The following is a 17,584-nucleotide window of genomic DNA, read 5'->3' as shown; positions in this document are numbered from 1 at the left end:
AACAGCCTCTCGGTTAGAACACTAATGTTGTAATTTAGAACTTCTGTCAAGATGAAAGATCTTTGCTGGGATCCTCAGAGGGACCACAGCAACACTTCAACCCAGGCCCAGATAATGAAGTTTTCATTATTAAATAAAGATATTTTAGGAATGTCGTAAACCATAAATCCACTCTTTTCTATTGCCCTGCCGCCTTATTGTGTTTATTTCTAACGAAAGCCCATCCTCTTTCTACTGCCCCTAACTCCTCTGAACTTGGTATTTTTTACCTTTCAACCCCCTCATCCCACCGTGATGCACTGAAGTTGCTATAGTGACAGAAGAGTGTCTTCTCCCATTTTAGACCCACAGGCTATCATAGAGGAAAGTGTGTATGGAGGAGATGGGTCCCTGTTCCCTCTCCTTGGCTGCTCCTTCCTCCCCACCTTGCCCTGCCAACCAGCTGAGAAACTGGCTCCAGGCAGCTTTATCTTACCTCAAGGAAATGCTAACATGCACCATCAGGTCTGGCTGTTCTTAAAAATTACGGCACAATCGATTTTTAACGTGAACTTAGTGCTAGTTGGAAGCATTAGACTCTGAGTCCCAGAGAAATGACTCATCTGTTTATCCATTTGCCGAGTGTCCAGGTGCGTTTCCTCAAATGCCACCTGCCTTAACCTGGCTCTGACACCGACCTCAAGAAGGCAGCCTTACTGGGGCTGCTCATGCCAACCTCAGCAACCTGCCCCTCTGCTGATCATCTTAACAGAGGGAGAGAAGGATTAACGCTCTTGTTCCCCAAGACCAAGTGACACCGAGAAGGTTCAGAAGGCAAAGGGAGCTAAGACACATCTTAGCAGACTCTGCAAATAAAAAGAATCAGAACGTCTGAAATTGGGATCTCATTTAGCCATCCCTAGCCCACTGTTGGACCACAGCTGACAAGCCAGCTGTCTTCAAAATTGAGGGGAAATTTTCTAGTCTATCGCAGTGAAGTGAAGGAGCTCTCATTTGCACATAACCAAATGTCTCTTTGCTGTGAGTTAGGCCCATTTTCAAAGGAGATAAAGATCCACTTAAAATAATTCACAATATTAGGTTCTTAGAAGTGGAGTATTAATACATAGACAGGGGATTCGTTTGTGCCTATATTTTTATTGATACCCATAATCCAAACTGAAGCAAAAAGAACTATTAGATTAATCAAAGAAGAATTTGTAGACATATCTGAGGACAAAGATCATGACCTTATGGCTCCCAGCCATCGCTCTGTGTAGCTTCTTCCACCACAGGGAGATTTGAAGTTGACCACATTTAGCTCTAAGATATAGCAAAAACAAAAACAAAATCACTTTTTCATCTCCACTGCTCAATGAGCTTCAAGAACAGTTGGTCTCAGCAAAAATACTCCTTTCTGAAAATATCTGAGAATCCAAATTATGAATTATATATCTTGGAGCACACATCAGTTTGGAATATTTATTCGGGGAGAGGGCACAATAAGCCATAGAACCCTAACAGCACCTGAATTAATTGAAAATAAATTTCCCCTCCCAGCACTAAACAAACGAGGAGCTTTTGTGTGATAACACTCATACCCACCTGTAATAGGTTGCTAAGATTCCACTAATTTAAAAAACCTCATTTGAACATAGTTAATGGTTTCTGCATTTCTATAAAACACTAGTCAGACTACATTTCCTTGAACTTCAGGGTCTGTGCTGATTACTACTCAATTAGTTTTGATTCAATTCACTGACGAAAAATGTCCATTTCATTAGTGTGGAGAAATAACCATTGGACACAAAATATATTTCCCGGCATTGCTATGGCAACCGGCATGACACAGCTGAGCTCAGAATGTTAATGCCTTCCCTGGGACTGTATTTTTAAGTCAGTGTGCAGTCATTAAGACTTGCTGAGGCTGGGTTGGCTGGGATTGGCAGCCAGGAGAGTCCAAGGGACTCCAGAGAAGGCTCCCTTCCTGCCACTCCCCTCCCCTGCCACTCCTCTGGGGCTGGGCATAGCAGCAGCAGCATCAATTGCTGCTTTGCAAGTCCCAAGAGCCCCTCTCTATGTGACATGCAAAAGTCCAGCTGGAAAGTACAAAATGCAGTGTGTCATCCAGATGTGTTTTTCTACGTGCTGCCTGTTTTGTAGATGTGTGTGACTATCGAGGTCGTGGACTGACTTTTGTGCTCTTCGCTAGTGCCTTCCAGCCAGCCCAGGTTGGCCCACACTGAGAAAGCAACGTGAGGAGCTGGAAAGTTTTCCATGCAATTCAGTAAATATGGCAGTCAACCCAGAGAACTCTGCCCCCTTAAAAGGCAACTTGGGAGGCCAGCCTGGTGGCATAGTGGTTAAGTTTGGTGCGCGCCGCTTCAGTGGCCTGGGTTTGTGGGTTCGGATCCCAGGCATGGACCTACACCACTCATCAAGTCATGCTGTGGCAGTGACATACAAAAATAGAGGAAAACGGGCACAGATGTTAGCTCAGAGCCACTGTTCCTCAAGCAAAAAGAGGAGGGTTGGCAATGGTTGTTAGCTCAGGGCCAATCTTCCTCACCAAAAAAAAAAAAAAGGCAACTTGGTTCTTACCTGCACTCCACAGGCCTATGTAAGCAAAGTATGGGAAAGTAGATTCTAAATGACTGAGTTGAAACCAATGGATCTGTTTGTATGGGAAAGGGGGCAAAAGCACCAATACTGGTCTTCAAGAATGATAGATGTGGCAATTATTCCAGGGTTAATTAGGGCAGATAACCAAATTAGACCATAACAAAAATTTCATTTGGGAGACTGAATTTTCCAGGTTAAATGGATAATTGCCCATATTTTCCCTGAAGCTATGTCAGCATAATCTTAAACTATCAATTAACAATTAGTTGCTGTGGACTGTGTTCAAGGCTCCATGCCTTAGGATACAGAGATTAAAGACAAGAGACCATAATTCTCAAGGAACAGTTTAGTTGGGAGATAGCACATGAACTACTGTTGAAAGCTGCTGTTTACTGAGTACTGACTATGTGCCTGGTAGTATGTACTTTACATGTAAGTATATGCATGTGTATGTAAGTACATGTATATATGGTAAGTGCATTATATGAATTATTTTATTTAATCCTCATACTGACACTATGAGGAAGATGTTAGCCCCACTTTATAACCAAGTACACTAAGGCTCAAAAAGATACCTGGCTAGCCAATTACTAATTTAATTACAGCAAATGATTAGTGGCACTGGATTCAAACACAAGTCTGACTCCATTAATCACTTAGAACCACCATGCATACCGCCTTTCATGTACACATGAATAACCATGTGGTAAATGTTCAGTGCCCAGTGAGTGTTACAACAGTAAATACCTGATTTGTAAGGAAAGCAGCAAAGTCCTATGGCATTTAATTAATTTAACCTTCCTTTTAAAATTCAGCTTCAAAGGAATGGGCAAAACCAGAGCGTCCCATCTCCTCCACTAAGCGTATGTTCCACACGTCGCCCTCCCACTCCTTCTGTAGACCGCAGGGGGAGGCAGGATCCCTGATGTGAGAGCTGCCGAAAGGCAAGGACCTGGCGCTGGTTCCAACACAAGAGCAAGCTCACAGTCAATTATCTCGTTGTCACAGTCTCAGTGCCCCACCCCCACTCCACCCCCTTGGGATCCTGTGCATCTGAGGAGCTTCTTTATTTTGAATCATCATCATGTCACCATCAAAAATATTTATTAGGCTTCCGCATACATACTGTTCTGGTCACCCCATTTATTCTTGCTCCCTTGGCATGTATGTAATTTTTACTCTATCTGTTTGCAGTTGCTTGACATGATTTTATGTCATCTTTATACATCTTCAGATATAGCATTCAAGACATCCAGAGCTCAGAGTGAGTCCCCGGCCCTCTCTTTGCTTGGCCATAGCAATAACATGGGGTCTTGGTGACAGGGGATCTTGGTTCAGGGAGTGACAGAATGGCTGCCTCTTCCAAATACAATCCAGAGCAGAATGAACTGACATAGGTAGTGGTTTATAATCTAAAGTCATACCACAGATAAAACACGCAATGGACACACATTCCCAGGAGTAGTTTGGCTTTGATACTAGAGAAGCACTTGTCAAAATGTGTCCTAAGAAAACCTACTCTTGGGATGTTAAAGAATGTTAATAGAATAAAAGGGGGGCAGGGTTCTGTGGCCAATTATGTTTAGGAGATGCTGGGTTAAACAAAGTTAATCAGGTTTCTTCACTACAAGGATTCTCAAAACTCTTAAAATGCTAACACTTTCCATGACTCTCCAAGAGAGGAGAATGGGAGGAAGCATTGTCCACAGAACCACTGTTATCTTGGAGGACTGAGGGACTAGTTTTGCAAGCTCTGGAAAACACCGAGTAGGGATCGATCTAGGAGCCTAATCTGCACACCTACTTGAGGAAGTCTGGAAAATGGCACCGTCCACTGAGACGTTTTGCATGAAGACTCCTAAGCATCGTGGGAGAAATTTTGAGGACTTTGAGACTGATATTTGAGCCCAGGAAACAGGAAATTAAGGATACCAAGAAAGACATAGTGAAAATATCTGGTCCCAAATTCCAAAAGGAGTGGTCCAAATTGGCTGGAAATTAGGAAGGAAATTTCCTGAGGCAGGAAAGAGCTGAAGTGGCTCAGACATATCTTAGTGCAATGATTTTTAATTTCTAGAGAAAGCCTCTGTATAGACTTAGATTCTTTGAGATACAAACGACAGAAAATCCTAACTGAACAGGTTTAAACAATAAGCACATTAATCATCTCACCTAACAAGAAGACCCAGGCTCAGATCTTTAAAATCTCTGTGATTCTCTCAGCTCACCCCACATCCACTGTTTCCTGGATCCCACATCACCTCCTTCCTTGATTTTTCTCTCTCAATTTGTTGGAGTAAATAACTTAGGGAGGATACATAAGAGGCAGATTTTCTAAGTTCCTAAATGTCTAGACATACCCACTTTTATGCTCACAATTGATTGATAGTTGACTAGGTCTAGACTGGAAATCTAGGTTGAAAAATGTTTTTCCTCAAAATATTGAAGTCATTTCTCCATTGCCTATTGGCATACAGTGATGCTGCTGAGAAACCCAAAGCCAGTATAGTTCTTTTCCCTTGTATACAATCTATTTCTTCATGCATTGACTTTTAGGATCTTTTTTTTAAATTGAGATATAATTGACATATCACATTATATTAGTTTCAGGTGTACAATGTAATTATTTGATATTTGTATAAATTGTGAGATGATCACCACAATAAGTCTAGTTAACATCCATCACCATACATAGTTACAGATTTTTTTCTTGTGATGGGAACTTTTGAGATCTACTCTCTTAGCATCTATCAAATATACAATACAGTATTATTAACTATAGTCACCATGCTGATGCCGTATATTACATCCCCAGGGCTTATTTATTTTATAACTGGAAGTTTGTACCTTTTGACCCCCTTAACCTATTTTGCTCTACCCCCCACCCCCCGCCCCTGACGACCACCAATTTGTTCTCTGTATCTATGAGTTTGTTTTTGGTTTTGTTTTTTATATAACTGAGATCATATGGTATTTGTCTTTCTCTGTCTGACTTACTTCACTTAGCATAATGCCCTCAAGGTCCATCTATGTTTTCACAAATGGCAGGATTTTGTTTTTTTATGGCTGAATAGTATTTCATTGTATATATATACACCATATTTTCTTTATTCATTCATCTCTTGATGGACACTTAGGTTGCTTCTATGTCTTGGCTATTGTAAATAATGCTGTAATGAACATGGGGATGCATATATATTTTCAACATAGTATTTTCCTTCAGATAAATACCCAGAAATGGAATTGCTGAATCATATGGTAGTTCTATTTTTAATTTTTTAAGGAACCTCCATGCCATTTTCCATAGTGGCTGCACTAGTTTACATTCCTACCAACAGTGCACCAGGGTTCCCTTTTCACCACATCTTTGCCAACACTTATTTCTTGTCTTTTTGAAAATATCCATTCTAACAGGTGTGAGGGGACCTTCTTTTTAACCTTTATCTTCTGCAATTTTGCAAGTACATATGTAAGTTTGGGCTTGTTCAGGCCTCACTAATCCCTTTCAATTTGAAAACTGTCTTTAGCTCTGTGAACTTTTTTTCTAGTATATCTTTGATAATTTTCTCAGTTTTCTATATTATCTCTTTCTGAAATCCTTTTTAGTGCTTAGAGCTTCTGGATCAATTCCTTATGTCACCCATACTTTCGCAAATTCTATTTCTTTCCCTGATTGTTCTAGATTCTAGGAGATTTCTTGCACTTATCTTCCCACTCTCTTACTGATTTTTTTAAATTAAATCTTGTCAGTTGTATTAGTTAGGGCAACACTACCTGCTGCTATAATAAATACCCCAAAATTTCAGTGGCTTACCACAATAAGCATTTACTTCACATTCAGGTAACTCTTTAAACACAAGCGTCGGTCAGCCCCGTGGCTTAGCGGTTAAGTGCGCGCGCTCCACTGCTAGCGGCCCGGGTTGGGATCACGGGCGCGCACCCACGCACCTCTTCTCCGGCCATGCTGAGGCCACGTCCCACATACAGCAACTAGAAGGATGTGCAGCTATGACATACAACTGTCTACTGGGGCTTTGGGGGAAAAATAAATAAATAAATAAAATCTTTAAAAAAAATAAAATAAAATAAAATAAAAATAAACACAAGTGTCCCTGTTCAGCAGACAGCTCCTCCCCATAGGATGATTCAAGGATCCTGACTCCCGCCATACTGTGGCTCTGCCATCACCCAAGGCCTCACAGTCCCCTACATACAGCCAGAAAAAGAGGGGAAAAGAAGCAAAGCTGATTCTCAACAGCACTGATGTGCAAATGTCACGCAGCACTTCTGCTCACGTTCCATTGGTGAAAATAGTCACTCAGCCCCACCTAGATGCAATTTGGTTGGGGGTGGGGGAGACTGTAAAATATAGTTCCCGGTTAGACAACTGCTTCCCACAATAAATGTATATTTTGGAAGGAGGAGCACAAATTTTGTGCTCAGTTCATGACCATTAGCAGGCTTTTTTTGTAGCAATCGTATTTTTTATTCCCATGAGATCAATCATATCCTGTAATTGTTCCTTTCACAGAGCACACTTTTCTCTTTTGTTCATGAATAATCACTCTTTCCTCTGGGATCAGCTATTCTTTATTATCTTGGCCATTCTCATTCACGCTCTTGTTTCCTTCACGTTCTGGCGATCCCTGTTTGTTTTTTACATTAAGGAATTGAGGAGTAGACTGATTATTCTGGTAGACGGAGTGGACTTCCTCTACTGCATGTTTGTAGGCCGGGTTCTCCCAACAGGGCTCTTTCTTGATGGGAAGGCTGATGTCCTCATACGTAGGTGGGCTTTTCCACTGTCCGTTTCACTCTAGGCTATGTGGAAGGAGAATGGAAGAGTCAAGCAGCTCTTAGACTGTGAGCTCTGCAGGTGCCAGAATAAGGAAAACTCTACTCTGGCCCACCACTCTCAATCAGGAAGCCTTGGTTACCCCAGAAAGTTGATCTTTAGAGAAGAACATCAAGATGTTTCCCTAGAGAGTAATACCAGTGTCTTGTCACTCTGTGCCCAGGAAAGGGAAGGGGAGGGTGAATGCAATCTGTGGAAAGGCTTAGCTTTCCACAGATAAATCTTCATTTTGGCAATGACTCTCCACCGTTCTGTCCCTCTTACTTACCAACACCAAGCTGCATGCATGTTCGGGTTCTAATCAGCAGGCCAATCTGACCTCCACTGCAGCCTCATCCAGCAAACGATAGAATTCGAACAGCTTCCCCCACTGTTTCATCTGTTGACATGCTTCCGTCCATCCTGGCTGATGGGCTGAAATCTCTCAGCTGATGAACGTATCTCCCCTTACTTTGCTATTAGATGTTCATTGTTTTGTATACTTTAAAGCTATAATTTTGATGAGGTCTTATGAGGGGGAAGGTCTCAGTTTTCCATCTTAAGCAAGATTAGAAAAACACTTGTAAATGTCCTTTGGAGAACATGCACCAAGTTTTATGAGAAAGGAGGGCTATAAAAAACATTAAAAGCAGTGCCTAATAGGATTCTAAAAGAACTTGGTCAGCTTTTGGAGAAAAAGTTTCTCTAAATTTATACGGCCTGACTCGATATGTTTATCTATTCGTTCATTTTTTTCAATATACTGAGAGGTTTTTATCTACCACAGGCTGTGCCAGGTAGCAGGGCAATACCATGAGCAACATGGTCTTCCAGTCCTTGTCCTTGAGGAATTTAGAATTTATGGGTGGAACTAGCATAAGCATAAGGGCGTGGAGAACTTCCCCAAAACTGCCAATACCTACAATAATACAAGCATAACAAATTCTGCGATTATGAATTAGCAGGAATCAGGCAAGCCATTATTGGCTTAACTATCATGGTGCCAGCTTTCTCTCACATGTTTACCTTGCCCCTGCCAGTTAAGTGGACATCTGAGAAAGGACAAATTCCCTCTGGATGTGTGTAAGTCCTATGCCAAAGATGTAAATTTGCTTGAGATAGGACTGAAGAGGCCAAGGCATAAGACTTGGGATTGCTCCAATCAATGGAGACTAAATTACAGGTCCGTCTCACTGTATATCAGTGAGTTCATAAAATATCATTTTGTTCATAAAAATTGTTTTTGCTACAATAGATATACATGATGTTATAACGATGCATGTCAGATGGAGCCTTGGCATAAGTGAAGCAAGATGTAAGATCAACTGCAGGAGAGTAATGGGTAAGTTCCCCAGCGCATACCACGCAGGCACCAAAGAAAGATTGCATACTTACAAGGAAGTGTGAGAACATTGCCTCCTGGGTATGTAAGAGAGCACAAGTGCAGCCAAGGCCGTAAACAACCAAGCTCAAAAAGTAACACGGAGTTGAAAAGCAACCAAGTAAATAGGGCTGTGACTGTGAATGGCTTAATAGACACTGGGAGACCCTCCTCTCTTGTAGCAATCTTTGCTTCATAATTATTGTTCACTTGTTTGGAATTCAAACTCTATCTTGAAGATCAAAAAGCTGAGAACCACTGGATTCAACTATAAATAGTCTAATATTTGCACTTTTCTGCTAATTTTTAATTAGGGTAGATAAAAATGCGTCTTTAAATTTCTAACCCTTTCTTTAATCACCAACACTGAATAATTATTAGACTTCCACAATTGAAAATAATCCCTATTATTGGGGTGACCATAGATCCTAATTTGCTTGGAACACTCGCAGTTTATATCTATTGTCTGGATCTTGCACAGTTTAACATGTATCCTAGATTTTTCATTTTCTAACAAATCATTAAGATAAACTAAGATGAGTCTGGTAATTTCCACTTTGTATCTCTAGCTTCTGCCTGGGTTTTGTCTACTAGTATGTAGTTAGTACATAGAATGTAGAGTTCTGATTAACATATGCTTAAATCTAAAAGATGACAGACGATAACCCAATCTACTTTTCCTTTCCCTTTCGAGACACAGACTACTAACACCTTCCTTTTAAAGACAGCATGCAATCACTGATAAAAAGAAGTGAGTTCAGATTTGGTGGCTAGGGACAACTAACTCCACTGGTCTGGCTGTGATGGGAGAACTGTTCAGTGTTGCTGCCCCTGCTGGCCACTCGGTGTACCAGCAGCCAGTCGCGCATGATGGCCAAGGCCACAGCCTGCAAGTTTCATGAAGCTATCAGGCTACCAGTCAGTGGGTCAGTGAGAATCGTCAGGAATTATAGGTTTGGAATACGTGAAATATGTGCAGGAAATATAGACTTGACTGTCCTACCATAGATCACAGAAAGAGTAGTCTGAATACAGTTGTTGGGTGGTTTTTATTATGTATTGTGTGATATAAATCTACAATTACATATTTACTTTATTGTTTGTAAGACTTTGTTTTATTTTGTCCTTTTCAAAGCAATGATCTCAAAAAAGTGCATGTTTAATGAAATTTTAAATACTGAATTTCCATTTCTTAAGACACTTGGTGATAAAGATGTAACTTGTACAAATTTTTGGTTTACATTTACCATCTACCCGATATCTCCAGAAGACACAAACATTCCGAAGAAGCATCAGCATCTACTTCAAAAGTTAGTAATTATTTTAGGAAGACTATTCCCAAAAGACATCAGTTTAACAAGTACAGCTGCAGAAGGTTCATTTACAACACTGGAAACCATGACTTTTCATTTAGATCAAATGAGTATTTTTCCAAATTAATCTCACTCTTGATTCCAAGTTTTTCCTGTGTACATGTGAAAGTGAAGTGATAGCTATTAAAAGTATTGGCTCCATTAGCTGGAGAATTTAGCACTAAGATGATGTTAGTTTTACATTATTGTCATGAGAGACTTCAAATAGAAAATCAATTAATTCCAATAATGTCTTTTAAATCCAATTCATGAAATCAAAGTAAAACTTTTAGAAGTTCATTCTGTCTTGGTAAAATATTTAACATCATTGTAAATGCTGTTATAAATCTGGATAAAAAACTCAGCCTCAAAGATAAAGTTACCTGTATTTACAGTGATAATATAATACAAATTTTGGTGGAGCCCAATATTGTGGTAAAAACAATGTTCTGATTAAATTAAGAAGCCTCTAAAGTAGAACTCTAGTTGGAAATGGTTGTAGTGCACATATTAATCATGAATGTGTCCAAACAAACTTTGATAGTCCACCTGTCAAAATAGAAGCTGTATTTAAAGCCAACTAAATTGTAAATTTTTGTGAAAAAATTCATGTTAAATTTATTTTTTAGAAAAGTTTCAGTAGGACAGTGCATGTTTTCTCTCTTTGTTGTCTGTCACCATCAGATTTTAGAAATGTTTTAATTTTTAAAGAACTACTTTGTAGATGAATCCAAGAATCTGACAATGGTACTGAACCTTATTACAAAGCAGTCTTCTAAATTGGGGTTGCATTTTGTTTGAAAGAAGTTGCAAATCTTTAATCAAAATATTCAACCAATGGAACACCAAACAACTTCAATTTTTGAAATGTATAGCAAATTGTAATTACTGAAAGAAAATCTGAAACCAGAAAGATAATGAAATATAATCCCATAAAAGGGGAAGAAATAAATAAACTAAATAAGAGATGAAAAGCATAAAATATTTAATTTTGAAATTCTATAATTACACTTTGGAATATCTTGACCCCCAGGGAAAATCTTCTAACGGAGCTCCCTGGGGTTTTTTTGAATAAATTTACGTTCTGTACTGGAATGGAACTATACTGGGACAGCCTTCAAATTTTGGAGATAATTTATTGATGTCTTGTCTTGTAAAATTATTTTTTGAAGAAATGGAGGCAAAAAGTACATGCTAAAATATTTTGTGTAAAATATTCTTTCATTTACATATTAAAAATGGAATTAAGAATATCTTCCATCCGGGGTAATTTACTCACAGCTTACCAAATACCTCAATACCTGAGGTATTTTCTCAACTAAAAATAGTACTGTCTACAAAGAAAAATCAATTGATGTCATCAACAATTCTAAACTTATCAACCACGAAATGTAGCTTTGAAGGAGACTGCAATCAATTTTATGAAAAATAAGTCATATTCAAAACATTATTTTTCAGGGGCTGGCCCCGTGGCGTAGTGGTTAAGTACATGCACTCCGCTGCTGGTGGCCCAGGTTCAGACCCAGGGTGTGCACCCACGCACCGCTTGTCAGGCCCTGCTATGGCTGCGCGCGTCCCATATAAACTAGAGGAAGATGGGCATGGATGTTAGCTCAGGGCCTGTCTTCCTCAGCAAAAAGAGGAGGACTGGCATGGATGTTAGCTCAGGACAGATCTTTCTCACAAAAAAAAAAAAAAAAAAAATTATTTTTCAGAGACATACCCACATCACAGTATTAGAGAATGATACAACCAAGAAATGTATGTAAAGATATATCAAGAATAATTATTTACTTATGTTATTTCTAATGTTTGTATAATCAATTTTAAAAAATTATTTTACTTTAATGTATATACGTTATTCTTATTGTTTAGAAATACTTATGTTTTTGAAAGTAATTTTTGAGTAGAATTAATTCATATATTCACCCATATAATAAGCTCATTTATAATGTAAAAAAATGCATATTTCAAAAACTTATATAATTTGAGACATTTTAGTACTCCCTTTCACCCTTCCAATTATACACTTACCTCATGGACAAGTAATGATTCCCAGGGACCAAGAGGTAGACAATTTCTTTCTCAGTATAGCAAAGAAAGCCTTCATTTCAGAGCTCCTGCCCTCTGTGGCTGTATTGTTCTGAAACACTCTTGATTTAGGGACTGCCCCCAAAATAAGAGAGACACACCAACTGCAGCCTCATCCTCGGTTTTAGAACATGAACTCACAGAAACATATACATTTCAAGCTAGAAAGAACCTAAAGAGATAACACAATTCAATCCCATCACATCACAGCAGCTCCCATTCTTAGATCTTTAGTGTGCCAGGAAAATCATCCTCAACTCTTTTTCCAAAGAGTAGATCTTAGAAACTAGGGAACAGTACCTTCTTAACCAAGGAGTCCCAGGAGCAAATATAATTTTATGGAGACTCTAGGTCTTCACTCCAGGAGTAAATGCCCACTTCATAAGATGTACATTCTCTAACCATGCAGATTTTTGTAAAAATGAATATTTTTAAAAATAGAGTTATCTGTGGACTATAAAAATGTTTTTAAGTATCTCTAAATATGGTCTTTGAATCAAATATGTTGGCCATAAAAATTAGAATCCATCAGCATGTTAAACTTTTATGAAAATCTACCGTCTCTGTTGATGGGCAAGGAACAGCTAAGAAAGCAAGTGTGGGATGGGCTCAAGTGAGCAGAAAATCTTGACTGGGAGCATAAAAATCATACCAAAAAAGATATGTTTAAAATTTTTGTTAAATTCAAGACAGGAAACAACATGTGTTGGAGAGGATGTGGAGAGAAAGGAACTCTCATACACTGCTGGTGGGAGTGCAAACTGGTGCAGCCACTATGGAAAACAGTATGGAGATTCCTCAAAAAATCAAGGATAGAACTACCATATGATCCAGCCATCCCACTGCTGGGTATTTATCCAAAGAACTTGAAAACACCAATTTGTAAAGGTACATGCACCCATGTGTTCATTGCAGCGTTATTCACGATAGCCAAGACTTGGAAGCAACCTAAGTGCCCATCAAGGGACGAATGGATAAAGAAGCTGTGGTATATATACACAATGGAATACTACTCAGCCATAAGAAACGATGAAATCCAGCCATTTGTGACATCATGGATGGACATTGAGGGTATAATGCAAAGTGAAATAAGTCAGAGGGAGAAGGTCAAATACCGCATGATTTCCTTCATTAAGTAGTAGATAATAACAACAATAAACAAACACATAGGGACAGAGATTGGATTGGTGGTTACCAGAGGGGAAGGGGGGAGGGAGGAAGGTGAAAGGGATAATTCGGTACATGTGTGTGGTGATGGGTTGTAATTAGTATTTTGGTGGTGAACATGATGTAATCTATGCAGAAATAGAAGTACAATGATGTACACCTGAAATTTTTACAATGTTATAAACCAATGTTACTGCAATAAACAAAAAATTAAAAAAAAGAAAAAAAAATTTTTGTTAAATTCAGAAATAATGACTTTTAAATATGTTTATAAAATTTAACAGTGAGTGTAAAAATAATGGAATTAACATTTTCAACTCCTTTTATTTGGCATCTTAAACAATTATATTGGCTTATTGAACAGAACTGTTTTAAGCATACTGTTTTTAGATTTTTTTTTTCACTGGAGCATATCTTTATCTGTCCACCTTTAAGAGGACTGCCCTATCTACAAACTTGCAGGTTTCTGAATCTGGGCTTGACTGCGTGTTAATAAACCACCAGAGAAGATAAGCATTTTCAAGAGCTATTAGAGAGTCTGAAAGTGAAGTCTTCTATTTTCTGAATAAAGTTGAGTTAGTTGACTATCTTCTCTGACAAACTGTGGAGACAGGAGGGGCAACCTGTGGATATCAAAGCTTTAAGTTCTTTGGAAAACAATTGCCTTTCCATAGCTATCAATCTTGTCTCCAAGGAAATCTCTCCATAAGGAAAAAATAATATAAGAACCTACTATGCACCAAATGATTTGCATACCTAATTTTCCTAATTCCTATTGAAAACACTCATTTCAAAGATGAGGAAATTTCAGCTTAAAGAGGCTAAGTTGCTAGCCCAAACTCTTGTATCCAAGTGAAGAAGTCAGGAGGCAAAACCGAATGTATGTGACCCCGAGACACATCCTCCTTTATTTCATTACACAGCCTTCTACCTAGTGTCTTTCATGTCTATCCATCATTCGGATCTCAACTGAAAATGATAGAGGGATGCGGTGGAAAGGGGGGAAAGGAGTCTACATATTTAACTTCCTTCATGAGATTCGACTGCCCACATTCACTAGACTGTAAACTCAGGGTGAGGCCACGTCTGTATCATTCGCCATTGTATACCAAGCACCTCATTGCATACACAGGGCATATAGAGGCCAAAGATATTTATATAATAATTTAATAATTTTTGCTGTGTTGAATTCATGAGTCAAGTTTTCGTTGGTGAGGGAAATGGAGAGAAAGACTGAAACTGGATATTTTGACCCTATCGACTAGTAATCAAATTAATGTTTCCACTGCTTTTTGCACTCATTCAGATCTAATTCATCCATTGATCCAATGAATATTTATTTGCTGAGTTCTAGGCAGTAGGCGTGTAACAGTGAAGATGTTCCTGTCCTCACGGAGCTGACATCCTGGCAATCAAGGAATTCCACAATCAATTTTGAGTCCTCACAGCTGCCCTGTGAAATGGGTGAGGTGGGGGTTATTTGTAACCTGCTGGCTCTCTAAAATATTGCAAATCTGTCTAGTCCATGCAATTTCACTCAAGCACATCAATGACAGAAATAATATATCCATCTGAACTGTATTTTTTCGTTCCAGATTCCCTTCTGTTCTCAACATAATGTGATAATTTAGCATTATTTTATTCACCAATTTCCCTACCAGTAAAACAGACACACACCACCACCCTACCCCATTCCCTTCCACACCCCCACTGCAGTGCTTAATGAAGAATTGTCACTATAGTGTGAGGTATGTGCTTATCACGTGTTGGACACTTGGGCCTTATTTTATATTATTTATGATATTTCCGATAAGCTCAGGAAGTAAATATTGCTATCTTCAATTTACAGATGAGAAAATTGTGATATCAGAGATGATTTTACCCAGTGCCACAGGGCTGGACAGTAACTGCACTCAGGTACAAATGCATACCCGTCTTGGTCCTGTTGGGGTTTCTCTTGCTATCTCGTGACTCCAGCAGAGTTTCTCTGATTCATTTTTCTCCTGCCTTTGACCCATTCTCCACAGCTTCACCAAAGTTATGTTTTTAAAACACAGGTTTGATCAACTGCACTTACCAAGACTTAATGGATTGCCTTGGCTTTGAGGATAAAACGTGCAAACCTCAGCGTGGAATACAGGGTCCTTCTTGGCTGTCCCCAGACTCCTTTTGCCGGGATCTCCCAGGCTGCCATCCCCACCAAGCATTTCTGCCCACAACACAGCAGGCTTTTCTGTGGCTGTCAGTGCTCATACTTCATCTCTGCTCTATTCTTTTTCTCTCTCTAGCAAAACCCCCTCTTGCTTTCATACCTACCTCAAAGGGCTCCTCCCTTGGGAAGCCTTCCCTAGCTTCTCCAGAGAGTTATTCCTCTCTCCAGGGATCCATGGTGCCGTGTATTAATCATAGAGTCACTTGTCACATAAGTTTGCTTGTCTCCCTCTTCCCCCCAATACTATGGGCTCCTTGAGGGCAGAGCCAAGTTCTTATTCACCTGTATCCCTGAAGCATAGCACTGGGCCTGCCACATAGTAGGATTCAAAAAATTCTAAATGAATAATAAATGCCCTCTCTTTCATGCTCCTTGCCTTATGAACTCAAACCCAAAAGGCAGTAAGATACACCCAGGGAAAGCACGGCCGGAAGGGGTCCCTGCAACTAAGAGTCAGACTCCAAGGTGGCAGCCACAGCCAACCCCCGCAATATTACCCAGTACACATGTAATTTTCAGATTGTCTTGATGTGACTTGATAATGCAATAATTGACGAACTGATTGTATAATGTAAAACAGTCTGGCTGTGAATAGGCCGCTCTCCGAGAAGAAGAAAGAATGAGAGAGTGTCTGCATAATCGGTGTGTGAACGCAAGCAGGATATTAAGCATTCCCTTTTATTCTTAAAGAGCTGAAATGAGAAGCACTCACCCCTCAAAGCAATCTCTCTCTCTCTTTTTCTCGCTAATAAGCTTTGAGCAATTTGGAGGAAAGGTGTGATATTGCTCTCACAGATAAATAATAACCAAAAAATCATAATGTTGATGTGATTATACCTCACCGAAGAAAGAGAATTAAAGGTAGATTCTTTTTTATTAGTTTACTCATCTTGGGCACCCGACGCCTTATAACTACTCAATATATCATGCTAGTTAATCATTCTTGTCATTATCTTTAATGTCTTATTAGCGCGCTTCATTCATCTGGTTTTTATCTGTTTCATTGGAAGCAGTTTTAATCTCATTTCAGCAGCGCTGATAAGCCTGTTAGTTTGCACAAATTGGTTTTGGTGACAATGCGTAGATAGCAATAATGTGCGCTTTCCAAATGGAATAGAAAAAAATCTATACGGGTCCAGAAAAGCAGGTGGAGAGAGCACAGGAGCTGAGAAAGGGTGGAGACGATGGTCTCAGCTTCCTAACGGAAAAATGGAGAAGGTAGAAAACAGGGTGGGAAGAAGAGGGAAAATGAAACAGGAAACGATAAAATTGTTACAAGCACCCCGCACCCGCACCGGCCCAGCCTCACAACTCAGGAACGCTAGCGGTGATGGCTGTGGCCGACCACTAGATGGCCTAATTGAGTCAACACGGTCCCAGTGCAGCGGTGGAAGGAGACAGGCAGCCGTCGAGGATTCTTACTGTGTACTTTGCCCCTGAAGCTGAGGTACCTGATTCTCAGACTCCGCTCTGAGTCTGTTCCCAATACAACCGGAAATCTTCCCTCGCAGACTGTTTCCGGCTTTCCCTCCTGCTCTAGGATCCTTCATAGCAAGCTGTCTTTGTGCCATCTATCCAGCTAATGGAGCAGCGTTCATCACTTCCACCCGGCCTTAGATTGGCCTGACTCGGGGCTTCTTAGAGAAAAAGAGACAAGTCCATCAGGCTCAGTGATTCAAAATTGCATTAAGTGTAGATGTTAAAGTAAATACAGTTTCCACAGGTTCCCAGATTGCGAGTCATCTTGCAGGGGTGGAAATCAATAACCTGCTGATCTGAGCGGCAAAGCTGGGAATGGATATCTGATTTAAGAAGGCAGCCAGTTAAATTTCCTGACTCCTGCGCTCCTTGGGGTCCTGGTACAAAGGCCGGAAAATGAGGCTTGTGTGTTACATCCATAGCCCCTTTCTTGGGAGCGTCGATGCAGGGGCAGTTGTCTGGAAAGA

General features: G+C 39.8%; 1 long non-coding RNA gene across 5 annotated transcripts in view; it reads right to left on the bottom strand.

Moving 5' to 3' along the window:
• LOC147917781 (uncharacterized) overlaps nt 1-17,584 on the bottom strand; it is a 139,102-nt gene that overhangs the window by 54,789 nt on the left and 66,729 nt on the right. For all 5 annotated transcript variants that reach the window (XR_015554436.1, XR_015554433.1, XR_015554435.1 and 2 more), the window contains one exon: nt 17,090-17,575. This is a non-coding gene — a long non-coding RNA (uncharacterized LOC147917781). The remainder of the gene's footprint in view (nt 1-17,089; nt 17,576-17,584) is intronic.

This window comes from Ceratotherium simum, chromosome 2, assembly GCF_057802395.1.
Source record: "Ceratotherium simum simum isolate JZ-2026a chromosome 2, ASM5780239v1, whole genome shotgun sequence".
NCBI lineage: Eukaryota > Metazoa > Chordata > Mammalia > Perissodactyla > Rhinocerotidae > Ceratotherium > Ceratotherium simum.
The sequence above is the reverse complement of the archived record's forward strand: the minus strand, read 5'-3'. Positions and strand labels throughout refer to the sequence as shown.